Below are 15,350 nucleotides of genomic sequence, written 5' to 3'. Positions count from 1 at the left end.
TCTGGAGGAATATCCACCCACATCCCAAAAGGATAGCAGAATTCTTTGATACAAGAAGAGAACAGTGATTAGCTTGGAGAGCTGGATTTCTGAAATTAACTCCATTATAGATCAGGTGAATTTTTACACTAAGTAAAAGACAGAGAATTATGACTAGGCAGTTATAGAACAAAAAACAATCAATTGTAAATAGAATCAATAACAAGTGATACAGAATCAATTACTCTTCTCATCCAGTATCTAGCACAATTGACATATAGTAGATATTTAATAAATGCTTACTGATTGATTAATTAGGTGGAACAAGTCATCCCTTCTTGAAGACTTGAACTAGATAATCTCTAACATCCTTTTAAGCTCTAAATCTTATAATCTTGCGATACTTCTGTGATCCTAGGGTCCAGTTGATTAGGTTTTTTTGCATGTAATTCTGCTTGGATATGGCATATCAGACAGCTTTGAGATGAGGAAAAAAGGAGAGAAAAACAGAAATAAGGCTTTTTTCTAATACTTCCTAATGCTAATTCTAATACTTTCTAATATTTCTAAAGACACATTATTTCATTGGTATGTGCAATGCAGAACATAGCATAGCTTTGTCTAATACGTAGTTTCATTAGCTGCTATGTCAGAAGAATTAATTACCTGCTGGTCATCCTTTTAGTGATGATAAACCACCTCTCCAGACCTGAAAAACAACAAACTATCACATGGCTCATACCAGAATATTTTTTTAATTAGTAGACCCTTTGTCTATATATATATATATTCCTTCTAGCTATACTATTAGTGGTACATTTTTTATAAATTACAAGAAATATCTTCCTATATAGGAATGTAAATTGTTTGGCTCCAGTGAATCTCTTAAGTGTTTCTCTCCCCCCCTTTCCTCTTTTTAGGCTTTTCTTGGATCCTGATATTGAAGATCAGGTTTTTTTGTTCATTTCTGGTTTTCTCTTTCTGAAAGTTAGAAATTCTTCTATTTCTTTGAATAACTTTTTTTCCCTTGAGACATTATGATTAGTTTCACTGGAAAGATGATTCTTGGTTGTAATCCTAGCTCCTTTGCCTTCTGGAATATCATGTTCTATGACCTTTGATTCTTTAATGTTGCAACTGCTAAATCCTGTATAATCCCGATTGTGGTTCCCTGATATTTGAATTATTTCTTTCTGGCCAATTGCCGTGTTTTTCCTTGACCTGATAGCTCTGTAAATTGGTTATAATGTTCCTTGGAGCTTTTATTTTAGGATCTCTTTCCTGAGATGATTTGTGGATTCTTTTAATGTCTTTTTGTCCTGTTGTTCCAGGATATTGGGGGCAATTTTCCTTGATGATGTCTTGAAAGATGTTGTCCAGCTCCTCCTTTTGATTATGGCTTTTAGGCAGTGGTTCTTTTTTTATATATTATAGCTTTTTATTTACAAAACATATGCATGATTAGTTTTTCAACACCTCCTGTTCCAACTTTTCTCCTCCTTTCCCCCACCCTCTCCTCTAGATGGCAGGTAGTCCAATATATGTTAAATATGTTAAAGTATGTGTTAAATGCAATATATGTATACATATTTATATAGATATCTTGCTGCTCAAGAAAGATCAAATCTAGAAAGAAGATTAAAAAAAACCAAAAATACATGCAAAAAATTCCACAAAGAGTGGAAATGCTATGTTGTAGTCCACACTCATTTCCCAGCGTAGCTCAGTGTAGCTGGTTCTGTTCATTACTGATCAATTGCAACTAATTTGGATCCTCTCATTGTTGAAGAGAGCCATGTCTATCAAAATTGATCATCATATAGTATTGCTATATAAGTGTATAATGATCTCTTGGTTCTGCTCATTTCGCTTAGCATCAGTTCATGTAAGTCTCTCCAGGCCTTTCTGAAATCCTGCTGCTGATCATTTCTTACAGAACAATAATATTCCATAACATTCATATACCACAGTTTATTCAGCCATTCTCCAACTGATGGGCATCCATTCAATTTCCAATTTCTAGCCACTACAAAAAGGGCTGCCACAAACATTTTTACACATACAGGCCCTTTTCCCTTCTTTAAAATCTCTTTGGGATATAATTCCATTAAAAACACTGCTGGATCAAAGGGTATAGACAGTTTGATAACTTTTTGAGCATAGTTCCAAATTGCTCTCCAGAATGGTTGTATCTGTTCATAATTCCAGCAACAATGTATCAGTGTCCCACTTTTCCCACATCCCCTCCAATATTCGTTATTATCTTTTCCTGTCATCTTAGCTAATCTCAGAGTTGTCTTAACTTGCATTTCTCTGATCAATAGTGATTTGGAGCACCTTTTGATATGACTAGAAATAGTTTTAATTTCTTCATCTGAAAATTGTCTGTTTATGTCCTTTGATCATTTATCAATTGGAGAATAGCTTGATTTCTTATGAATTTGAGTCAATTCTCTATATATTTTGGAAATGAGGCTTTTATCAGAACCTTTGACTATAAAAAAAAGTTTTCCCAGTTTATTGCTTCCCTTCTAATCTTGTCTGCATTAGTTTTGTTTGTACAAACCCTTTTTAACTTACTATAATCAAAATTTTCTATTTTGTGATCAATAATAATCTCTAGTTCTTCTTTGGTCACAAATTCCTTCTTCCTCCATGGTCTGAGAGGTAAATTATCCTATGTTATTTTAATTTATTTATAATCTCATTCTTTATGCTTAAATCACGAACCCATTTTGACCTTATCTTGGTGTGTAGGTCAATGCCTAGTTTCAGCTATACTAGTTCCCAATTTTCCCAGCAGTTTTTATCAAATAGTGAATTTTTATACCAAAAGCTGGGGTCTTTGGGTTTGTCAAACACTAGATTGTTATAGTTATTGACTATTTTGTCCTGTGAATCTAATCTATTCTACTGATCAATTAATTTATTTCTTATCTAATACCAAATGGTTTTGGTGACCACTGCTTTATAATATAGTTTTAGATCTGGTACAGCTAGGCCACCTTCATTTGATGTTTTTTTTCATTAGTTCCCTTGAAATTCTTGACATTTTGTTCTTCCAGATGAATTTTATTGTTATTTTTTCTAGGTTAGTAAAATAGTTTCTTGGGAGTTTGATTGGTATAGCACTAAATAAATAGATTAGTTTAGGTAGCATTGTCATCTTTATTATATTTGCTTGCCCAATCCAAGAGCACTTAATATTTTTCCAAATAGATCTGACTTTATTTGTGTGAAAAGTATTTTGTAATTTTGCTCATATAGTTCCTGACTTTCCCTTGGCAGATAAATTCCCAAATATTTTATACTATCGGCAGTTATTTTGAATGGAATTTCACTTTGTATCTCCTGCTGTTGGATTTTGTTAGAGATGTATAAAAATGCTGATGATTTATGAAGATTTATTTTGTATCCTACAACATTGCTAAAGTTGTAGATTATTTCTAATAGCTTTTTAGTAAATTCTCTGGGGTTCCCTAAGTATACCATCATATCAGCTTCAAAGAGTGATAATTTGGTTTTCTCATTACCTACTCTGATTCCTTTAATCTCTTTTTCATTTCTTATTTAAGCAGTGATTCTGATATCTCTTCTGGATCTATTTTCTAGATGAGTTGTTTTTATAATGAGATATTTTACATTTTCTTTTCTTCTAATTCCTTTGAATTTGATTGATTCTTGATGTCTCAAAGAGTCATTAGCTTCCACTTGGTCCAATTGTAACTTTTAGTTAGCTTTTATATTTCCATTTTCACTTGACCAAATGTACTTGTTAGGGAGTTGTTTTTTTTCCGATGGATTTTTGTATCTCCTTTTTCATTTATCAAGTTCTATTTTTTAAGCAATTGTTTTCTTTTTCAATCGTTGACTCGTTTTTCCTTAATTCTCTTGTATCACTCATTTTTTTTCTCAATTTTTCTTCTACCTGTCTTATATGGTTTTTAAGCTTCCTTTTGAGCTTTTTCATGAATTTTTCTGGGCCTGAGATGAGTTACCTTTTTTTTTTTTTTTTTTTTTGAGATTTTGCCCATAGGTGTTTTGATATTGTTGTCATCTTTTGTATTTGTGTCATCTTCCCTGTCCCCATAAAAGCTTTCTATGCTCAGATTCATTTTAAGGTTTTTTTTTTGGCTCAAAAATCTTTTTTGCCTTTTTTTTCCTTTTAAATTTGAGCTTTGCTTATGGGCTGAAAAGGGCATTGTCTCAGGCTTCTTGTGCCAGGGCTAAAATAATTTCACCCCATCTTTTTGTTGGTTTTTCTATTTCAGGATCTGTTTAGGGGTGCTATATTTGGTTGTTTTGAGGTGAATAAAGATGAGTTACAGAAATTTATTGCTTACAGTCTCATAGTGGCCCCCAGACCCAAGATGGTCATTTGAAAGTTGAGAAAACTAAGGCAAACAATGATTAAGTGACTAACCCAAGGTCATACAACTCAGGAATATCTAAGGCTGAATTTGATCTTAGGTCTTCCTGACTTGAGGATCAGCATTCAGTCTCATTATACCACTTAATTGTTTCTAAAGAGGCAGACAGAAATGAAGAGCAGGTAACTTTCCAAAATCTGTATTTGAAGGGGAAAAGAGGTTTGTTATTTGATTTTTAATATAATACTACTAAAATTGGATTAATGCACTGTTGATGAAGCTGGGAATTGCTGCAGCCATACTAGAAAGCAATTTGAATTTCTGCCCTCAAAGCAATAAAGCTTTGTATACTATTTGACTTAGCAATTCTAATACTAGTCTTATATACAAGGAGATGAAAAAAGGGGGAAAGGGACCTATATGTATACACATACAAAACCATTTATAACAACTCTTTTCATGGTGGCAAAGAATTGGAAAGTAGAGGGTTTCCATCAACTGTGGAATGATTGAACAAATTATAGCAAAGGCATATGAAAGGACAATATTTTATTATAGGAAATGGGGAAATAGTTTCAGAGAAATCTGAAAAGACTTTTATTAACTGATGCAAAATTAAATGGATAAAACAAATCCGAGGAACAAAATTTATACTATAGCACCAAAATTGTTAAAATAAACTATTTTGAAAGGCTTAAGAACTTTGATCAATGCTAATCAATCATGGACTGATGATGAACAAAGAGGTGATAAACTAATATGCAAAGTGAGATGCACATTTTTGGATATTGGGCAGTATGAGAATTTGTTTTGTTTTACTATGCATATTTGCGGCAAGCATTTTGTTTTTCTATTTTTATACAGTGGGAAGGGAAAAATATATAATAATTGAAAAATACAATTGAATAAAAAGAATGAAATAGAATGCTACTGATCCCACTTATGTATGGAAAGAGTACAAGACACAGATTCCAAGATTTCTTGGAATAGTTCTGCTATTCAATACCTGTATAATTGCAGGTAGAAAGTCATTTAACCTTCAGCTTAGTTTATCATCTGCAAATTAGAAAGGACAAAATTATTATTATATTACTTCTATGTTGCTTATAGTTCTAATATTCTATTTTGAACCTTATTTTTTAATGTCTTTTAAGATTTCTCTTTTATATCATTTAGAGATAAATTGTAACTTTACAATTTATAGCATAACATTTTGCAATTCACAGAAAATGAACTAGCATTTTTCAGTCATTTCCCAGAAGAACAGATGCCAATAAATGACAAAACAAAAAAGCAACCCAAAAAATGAAATAAATACCAACTGTCTGAAGTGATACTAATTACTATCCTTACCAGAAGTTAGAAATCAAAGCCATAACTATGGTGGGGTGTCTGGATACTTGCCCCAATGCACCAAAATTAAAAGGAGCTGACAATACTTACATTCTTTCAGCTGCTTAAAATCAACTGGACTTAGCATCTAGTTAGCAAGAAATATTGGTGAAAATAGCAAGTTCCCACTAAGTCCCCATCAGTGGAATAGCGTCACTATGTCCATTTCATTTGTATTCATTTGAAAACAGTATCTGTGAAGCCTTTAGACCCTTTCTCAGAATAGTTTTAATTAACTAAAAAAAATACAAAATAAATTACGGAAAATAAAGATATATTTGGGTTTATTTCCTATCTAATTTCACAGATATTTTGAAATCTACCCACAGATTCTTTTAGGGTCCATAAAAATCTAAGTTATAAATCTGTGTCCTAGAAATTAAAGTGGATCTATTATTTATTTAAATATGTACCATGTGAAGGAAGACAACCTAGCAGTATCAGATTTCAAACTGTATTACAAAGTGGTAATCAACCTGGTTTGGGCTAAGAAATAGAATAGCAGATCAGTGAAATAGTTTAGGCACAAAATTGTTTTTTGGTCATTTCAATTGTTTGTGACTCTTCAGGAGGACTGTATTTGGGATTTCCTTGGCAAAGGTACTATGGTGACTTGCCATTTCCTTCTCCAGCTCATTTTACATATGAGGAAACTTTGGTGAAGAGAGTTAAAGAACTTGCTCAGAATCACACAGCTATTAAAGGGTCTGAAGCTGGATTTAAATCATAAGTCTTTATGACTTCAGGTCTAGTACTTTATTCACTGTATCACCCAATTGCCCCAATATACAGTATACAATACATAGCAGTAAATAAGCTTTTGAGATAAGTACTCACTATTCGACAAAAATTCCTGGGGGAAAAAAAAAAGCAATTTGTAAAAAAGTAGATATAAACATCTCACATTATATAGTATCATGACCAAGACAAGGTCAAAATGGATAAACAATTTGGATATAAAGGGTAATATTATAAGTCAGTTAGGAGAAGATGACAAAATGTGTCTGTCATATCAATGGATAAGGGAAGAGTTTATGTCCAAACAAGACACAGAAAGGATAATAGGAAGTAAAATGGATATTTTTGATTACAAATTTGATTTTCACAAACAAAACTAGTGCAGCCAAAATTTGAAGCTAAACAGAAAATATAGGAAACAAATTTATAGCAAGTTTCTCTGACAAAGACCTCATTTCTCTAATATGTAAAGAACTGGGGAAAGTGTGTATATATAGACATAAACATATCTACCTCTCTTTATATGTATATCAATAAGAGCTTTTCCCCAGCTGATAAATAATTAAAGAACATGAACAGGCAGTTTTAGAAGAAGAAATCAAAACTATCAAAAATGTTCTAAATTACTACCAATTAGAGAAATGTGAATTAAACTGGTTCTGAGATAGCACCTCATATCAATCAGATTGGCAAACATGACAGAAAAGGAAAATTGCAAGTTCTGGAGGGCATGTGGAAAAACTGAGACACTAATGAATATTGGGAGAGCTGTGAACTAGTATAAGCATCATATCCTTTTATCCAGCAATATCACCACTAGGTTTGTATCCCAAAGACATCAAAGAAAAGGGGAAAGGACCTATATATCCAAATATATTTCTAGCAATTCTTTTTCTAATGGCAAAAATTAGAAATTAAGAGAATTTATATTAATTGGGGAATGGCTGAAAAAGTTGTGGTATTGTGGTGATGGAATATTATTGTGGTATATAGTGATAGAATACCCCTGTACTATAAGAAAAGACAAACAAGGTGGTTTCAAATGGGAAGACTTACATGAACTGCTAGCAAAGTGAAATGAACACAATCAGAACAGTATACCTAGTAACACCAATATTGTAAGGATGAACAACTGTGAAAGACTTAGCTACTCTGATCAAAACAATGATCCTAGACGATTCCAAAGGACTCATGATGAAGAATGCTATTCAACTCCAGAGAAAGAACTCTGAATACAGATTAAAGCATTACTTTCTTTTTTCCTTTTCTTTTTTGTCTGTGTCTTCTTTCATAAGATGACTAATATGGAAATATGTTTTACATTACTTCACATGAATAATCAATATCAAATTGCTTGCTTTCTTGCAGAAATGGCAAAGAAGGAAAGAATTTGGAATTCAAAGTTTTTAAATGATTGTTATTTTTACATATAATTGGGAAATGTTTAATGAAGTACATATATAATATTTTAAAACATATGTATTATATAAAAAGAACCTCTGATTTCTTCAGGATTAATATTATTAACTATTTTTTCAACAAACAAAAGAGCACAATGTGTGGCTTGGCACAATGCCTGGTGAATGGAAACACTTTCTATTCCCTTCACTGTGGAGGCAACATATTTTTTGAAAATTTTAGGCCAGAAGGGAATTCATAATGAGTGATGATATAGAAGAAAAAACCAAAACCCCCAATCAGCAAAAAACATTGTCTCATCAAATCATTTGACTTAAGATAGTCATGATATGTTGGGGTTTCCCGTTCATTTACTAATACGTTTGTGGGTTTTTTTTTTTTTTAAGAAAAAGAACTACTATAGGTAGGTACTATAAAATATCATTTTAAAATCTGAGTATAGTGCAATTTGGTAAGGAGAAAAGGTAGAAATAAAACAATTATAAACTTGATTTCTGATAAAATATTAATATTCAAAAGAAATCACTGAATGGGAATTCAACTTAGCTAAGATTATTTTCACATTTCATTGAATGAAAGGATGCAATCTTTTTATTTTACAGATTTGTTGTGCTATGGGAGCCACCTGCCAGTGACTGCTAGAGGTCTAACTCAGACCTGTAGAATGGATCTCTTCATGTGAGAGGATGATGATGATACAAGGAGACTGAGAGGCAGTTGCATTCTCTGACCTCCCGACTGAGAGGCAATTGGGTTGTCTGACCTCTCTCCTCTTCCCTCTTGTCTCTAATTTACTTCATTCCCAATCCACAAGGAACATCTGTGTCAGAAAAGGCTGCTTTGTAACTCCTTCAAGTGTTATGATTCATAGCTGTGGAGGCTCTTGAAGAATTGACCTGCCCTTTCTCTTAGGTATGGTCCTTAACACAGATTAAAAAACTGAAACTCAGAAAAGTGAAATGATCTTCCTAAGCTTAAAGAGGAAAAGAATGATACAAGCAATGCAAAGATTAAAAATTTAAAAAAATATGTGTGTTGGCATTTGAAAATGTCTCAAGACAAGTGTACTGAGACAAGCCTTATTCAGACTGATCCAGTCATTCAAGAATGAGATGGATTGCCCAGAATGTAACAGAAAAAAAGAACAATATTATGGATAGGATATTCAGAAAAGCTACAATGGTAAATCAGGTAGATATTGCCTTCCTCTACCCTTTATGGAAATGTGTCAAATCAGAAGAATACGTTAGATTAAAGGGTATGTTGCATCAGAAGGTTGAGTCGTTTCACATGGCTGTAGGATATACATCAAGTCTCAAGGGCTCTGACTTCCTATGGGCTGGACTTATTATGTCTAGGATGAGTCAAGACAGTTCTTCAATCACTTCAGATCCAGTCTCTTTACCAATCAAATCTCAAGGATAGCTTCACTGCTTTTTAGGGAAAGTTTAGTCCAGACTACATGGCAAGGATTCAAGTAGATTTTTCTATCATTATGAATTACTGAATAAGTTATATATAGGGTATATATAGCATATTATGAATGCAATTTCAATAGATATAATAGAAAATGCAAAGCCAAATAAGTGTTTTCCCTTTTAAAATGAGGCATTAGGAATAAATTTAAAAGGACTTGAGAGGTCACATATTTATTCTAATAATGCTTCATTACTCAAAATTCCTCTTTGGACACTACTTTTTACAATTTGTGGCACATTATTTAATAAACATCTTCAATAACCATAAATGTCCGTTTTTAAGTACGTTGGCCTTAACTTTGAAAGCAACTTCCAAAGAATTCCAAAGCACAATTTGAATAAATATATGGCCAATCAAGGCTACTATTTGTTCAATAGTATTTCATTTTTCTAAATACTTGTAAGATAGTTTTCAACATTCATTTTTGTAAAGTTTTGTGTTCCCCCCCTTCCCAAGGCAGAAAGAAAACAAACAAAAAACAAAGTGAAAACATGTTTTGATCCATATTCAGTCTTCATAGTTCTCTCTCTGGATCCAGATGGATTTTCCATTCCATTCCATTGCTTTCTATTGAATTATCTCTTTGTTGAGAAGAGCCAAATCCATCATAGTTGATTATCACATAATCTTGTTACTTTGTATGATATTCTCTTGGTTCTGCTCACTTCACTTAGTATCAGTTCATATAAGTCCAAGCTTTTCTGAAATCAACCTGCTCATCATTTCTTATAGAACAACAATATTCCATTACCTTCATATACTATAATTTATTAAGCTCTTCCCCAAATGGTGGGCATCTACTCAATTTCTTGTTCGAGGCTACCACTTTGAAGAAAACAACTGGTAAATGAATTTGTAAGATTTTGTTTTTAGATTTGTTAGAAAACAAAATAATCATATAGTGAAGTGAATAAAGATTTAGGAATTTCAACATGTTGAGTATTCATAAAATGAAATAAAAATAGAAAATGATACAGTGAATAACTAAGAATTTACAGTTTAATCAATGTACTTTTCTGGTATTTACCTTAGTAGGTTGACCCAAAGTAGGATGGGCTAGGGAGTGAAAATCCATGTGACTGTATTCTATCTATAGCACTTTGAACTTCTTTTAAAGAAAAATAGCACAATAGAAATTGTCCTATACAAAAATGACTAATAACACTGACTTAATCTTATTAGAACATGCTCTTTAAGCCAAATAAAGATTATGGCAATTTGTTGTTCCATCTGAAACCCATTGTGATCAATGGTACAAATTTCCCCCAAAGCAATGAAACAGAGTAAACTTAATTGACTCACTTTGTCTCAAATCCATTAGTATTAATCAATTCAAATAAGTTCAATTCGAATTTATTAATCATCTATCATATCAAGGCACCATGTTATGAAGAAGGGAAAAGGAAAAAAAAAGAATAGAGGGGAGAAGAAAGGAGGGAGGAGGAAGAGAGAGAAGATGAAGAACAGGAAGAGGAGGAAGAAAAGAGGAGGAGAAAGAGAAAGAAAAGGAGAATTAGTAGAAGGGAAAGAACAAAAAAAAAACAGCAGGAGGAAGAGGAGGAAGAAGAGAAATTACATGAGCTCAGGAAGCTTATACAACTAGGGATGTGCTAAAAACTACCAAAAAAAAAAAGATTGTTAAATTTTCAGCATTAGTATTTACATCTCAGAAATTGTTGAAAGCTACAAAATAGGATTTGATTTATTGTTTTGTTGATTGTCTAGAATTAAGAAGCAGCTAAATTAAATGAAGAAGAAAATGTTAATAATGCAGATTAATCATAAAAGTGTGTTGTGCATTTCTCTATCCCTCTCTCTGCCTCTACAACAGGTTACAAAACATTCACCAAAATACCTTTGGACATGAAATAGACATTTATGGGCAAAATAGTTTGAGAAGAAAGAAAGCAACTGTAATTAGTGGAATCAGGTGACTGATCAATGAATTGTCCTTGAAAGAAGCAAAGGATTCAAAGGGTAAAGGGTGAAAAGGAAATGTATTCCAGATCTGAAAGACAGACTATTGAAAAGGTGCTAAGAAAGGAAATAGAATGCTGATTTTATGAAATAAGGCATAAGTAAGTTTGTCTGGAATGTAAAATTTGTGATAGAGGAGTAAGGAAAAATAAATCTGGAAATTTATTCTGGATTCAAATTATGAAGGGCTTTAAATATCAAGGTGAAGTTTGTTATTTTATCCTATAGGGCAGTGGCCTCCAAAGTAGAAGCTTTAGCCCAATAAGCAACCATCATATGGACCTAAAGGAATTTGTAATCAGTCATCTAATAGATAAGAAGATGGGTTATATCTTATCCAGGATAACCAGAGTATGTCTCAAACACAATCACACCTCCCTTTTACCTGCTATCTCCCAATACATCCCTACTCTAACCTCACATAAAGTTGTGAAAATTTCCAGTCTAATTTCTTCTGAGACAGGTTTTGCTCCCTTGGGGCAATTAAAACCTAACCATGAACTGAGGGCTCACATGAGTCACTAAGCTGATGTCATTAGCAAATTCTACCTTCCTATAACTTAATTGTTATGAAAGGCATATTATGGAAGATGGACTCTGTGCTGGGGCAGTGACCACTCGAAAAGAATTGCCCCTTCATTTTAAGTAGGACAATGTGAGGCACAGTGACTGAATAGGCATGAATGAGTTATGATCTGCATCACAGATCTTATCACATTCTCTTTTCCCACCAAAGCTATCCTCTTCCAAATTTCCCTATTTCTCTCAAGAACACCATCATCCTTTCAATCACTGAGGTTCAAAAGCTGTGTGTCATTTTTGACTAATTACCTTCACTCATTCCACATATTCAAACAGTTGTCAACTTGTACTTTTTATCTTCACAGCATTTTTTGATACATCTTCTCGCCATTCATATAGTTACTACCCTAACTGAGGACCTCAACATCTTTCTCCTGGAATCCTGCAATTGCCCCCTAATTGGCCTCTCTTTCTCAAGTCTCTTTTTTTCCCAATCCATCCTTCATATATCTTCCAAAGTGATTTTTTCAGAAATGTATATCTGGCTATGTCACATCAAAAACTTCCTGTGGATGTTGTCTCTAGGACTGACTTTTCTTTTTAGCATTTAAAGTCCAACAGATATCTTTTCATACCTATTTTATATTACTCCACTTCCTCCACTTTATGGGCCAGTCAATTTAGCTTTTTTTGCTGATCATTACATGCATATAAAAATATAAGTAAATTTATGTTATGATATCATAAATTAATAAATCACATAAAGAAAAAGGAATGGATTTAAATTAAAATTGTTCAACAGCTAAAATTAGAAACAATTCATTTTTGCTTCTTATTTTTACATGGCATGTGAGGAACATCTATAAATAAAGAAATATGACTCCTGATGAAAATCTGTTATATTCACTATTAAGACCTATTTTTGTTAGCAAGTTGCTTGTTGTCTTGTGTATATCTTTAAAATTATGTTATAAATTATATTCTCAGAACTCAAAATATAACAATAATAAAATAAATATAAGATTAAAAAATATTCACCTGCTTGGTCTACTTCATAATGGTCAAATTAACTGAATAATTAAAGACTAATAAAACCCATAAGTCCTCTCTATCCCGGAGAACACATATGAGGATTTTTTTTAAAAAAGGAAGAACATTCCATCACATTGATTTTAGTGAGCAAAAGTGGTTTGTACCATTAAGAAATAATATAACATAAATCTTAATTTTTTATCTTGATCTCATCTTCTAAAAATTCCTATTTCCTGTTTGTTTTATGAGGTTTTTTTTTTGGGGGGGGATGATTATTTCTTTTTTATTAAAGCTTTTTATTTACAAGATATATCCATGGGTAATTTTTCAGCACTGACAATTGCAAAACCTTGCAAAACCTTTTGTTCCATTTTTATTCCCCTTCTTCCCCCCACCCCCTGCCCTAGATAGCATATTGACCAATACATGTTAAATATGTTCAAGTATAAGTTAAATACAATATATGTATACATGTCCTTACAGTTATTTTGCTGTACAAAAAGAATCGGACTTCAAAATAGTGTACAATTAACCTGTGAAGGAAATAAAAAATGCAGGTGGACAAAAATAGAGGATTGGGAATTCTATGTAGTGGTTCATAGTCATCTCCCAGAGTTCTTTTGCTGGGTGTAGCTGGTTCAATTCATTACTGCTCTATTGGAACTGATTTGGTTCATCTCATTGTTGAAGAGGGCCACATCCATCAGAATTGATGATCATATAGTATTGTTGTTGAAGTATATAATGCTCTCCTGGTCCTGCTCATTTCACTCAGCATCAGTTCATGTAAGTCTCTCCAGATCTTTCTGAAATCCTCTTGCTGATCATTTCTTACAGAACAATAATATTCCATAATATTCATATACCACAATTTATTCAGCCATTCTCCAATTGATGGGCATCCATATAAGGTACATTTTAGTATAGTAGTATATACATGTAATTTGTAATAAATATAAATTATTAAAGATATATGATAAATATATTGTATATGCATACATACATATGTGTCTATATACAAATGAGTGTGTTTACTGTTAGAGGTACACACCAAAAAACTTGAAAATTGGTGATGGGAAGCCAATGGGAAGCTTCTTGAGCAAGAAGTGAGTGACTTGGTCATAGTTGTGCTTTAAGGAGATCATTTTGGCATCTGTGTAGGTAATGGGATAGAGAAGGGAGAGAGAAATGAGGGACATCATTTAAAAGGTTATTGAAAACTCAGGTTAGGTGACTAAAAGATCTTTTGCCCTAGAGATCCCCACCACATCTGGTCAAAAACAGAAAGAAAAAAAAGATCCAATATCACCCTAAATATTCATACACAATTTTTATAGCAATTAACTAGAAATAAATTGTGATAACATGAAAATAACAGAATAAAAAATAAACTATAAATATGAAATAATTCAGAAAAGCATTTAGAAGACTCAAATGAACTGGTATAAACTGAAATAAGCAGAACCAGAAAAATAATACAAACTCATTCCATGATTAAGGTTTGGAACAAAATGAAACTTTGTATAACACTAGCAGTTAACAAAAGAAAATTTTGCATGGAAAGATACTCAGTAAAGATATAGCATTGTCTTAGTTGGGCACAGTTTCTTTGATTCCATATTTTTCATGATCACCTTTAGGGGTGAGAAGCATGTATGAAGCTCAAGATTCTGTTTTTGTACTTAGGTGACCAGGAAGCCCATGTAATAGTTAAAGAATTTGTCTGTTGGACCACTTAAGTATGGAGGATGGTTTCATTACCTTTTTTTTGGAGGGGGAGGGAAGGGGGTTCTAGCCCCACTCTTCACAAAGTGGAAAGAACAACCACCAAATAAGTTCTAAAAGACGTGGAATGACAATGACCAAACCTGGCCCCAGAAAAATTAAGAAAACACATTTCCCTTCTTTGAAGTGGGAAACCATATCCTCGTTTTGCCAACAAAAAATAATAAATCATCCTCTTTCTTTTTAAAATCTATGTCATAAAAGACTTACTAGAGAAAAGGCAGATTTGGAATATATATAGAAATAAATGTGTGACATATAAATAAAAAACACCAAAAAATGAGCTATTTTAAAAATCTTATTTTGATCAATACTTTGCAGGTATTCACTTTTTTAGTGTCAACTTTTTTTTAGAAAAGTTTCCAGCACTGCTAAAATATAAAAGTGACATGGGAACAGCTATACTATATTTGCCAACTAATTCCAGTCAGAATTGCTGACCCTTCTTCCCATTCTCCTTTCTACTAAGGACACTCCCTAGCCCTCAGGAAAATCTTATTTGGTTGGGAAGTTTTTCAGACAGAAATCTTGATGCCGCCTATTATTTATCAGTGATATATTAGTGGTATTACGTATTTAATAAACAGTGATAAAAATAAAACAAAAACCTTCTCTCTTATAGGAGGAGAGGGAGTAGAGGAAGGAGGCAAGGGATTC

This window comes from Antechinus flavipes, chromosome 1 (assembly GCF_016432865.1).
Source record: "Antechinus flavipes isolate AdamAnt ecotype Samford, QLD, Australia chromosome 1, AdamAnt_v2, whole genome shotgun sequence".
Classification (NCBI taxonomy): domain Eukaryota; kingdom Metazoa; phylum Chordata; class Mammalia; order Dasyuromorphia; family Dasyuridae; genus Antechinus; species Antechinus flavipes.
This window is presented reverse-complemented; position numbering follows the sequence as displayed.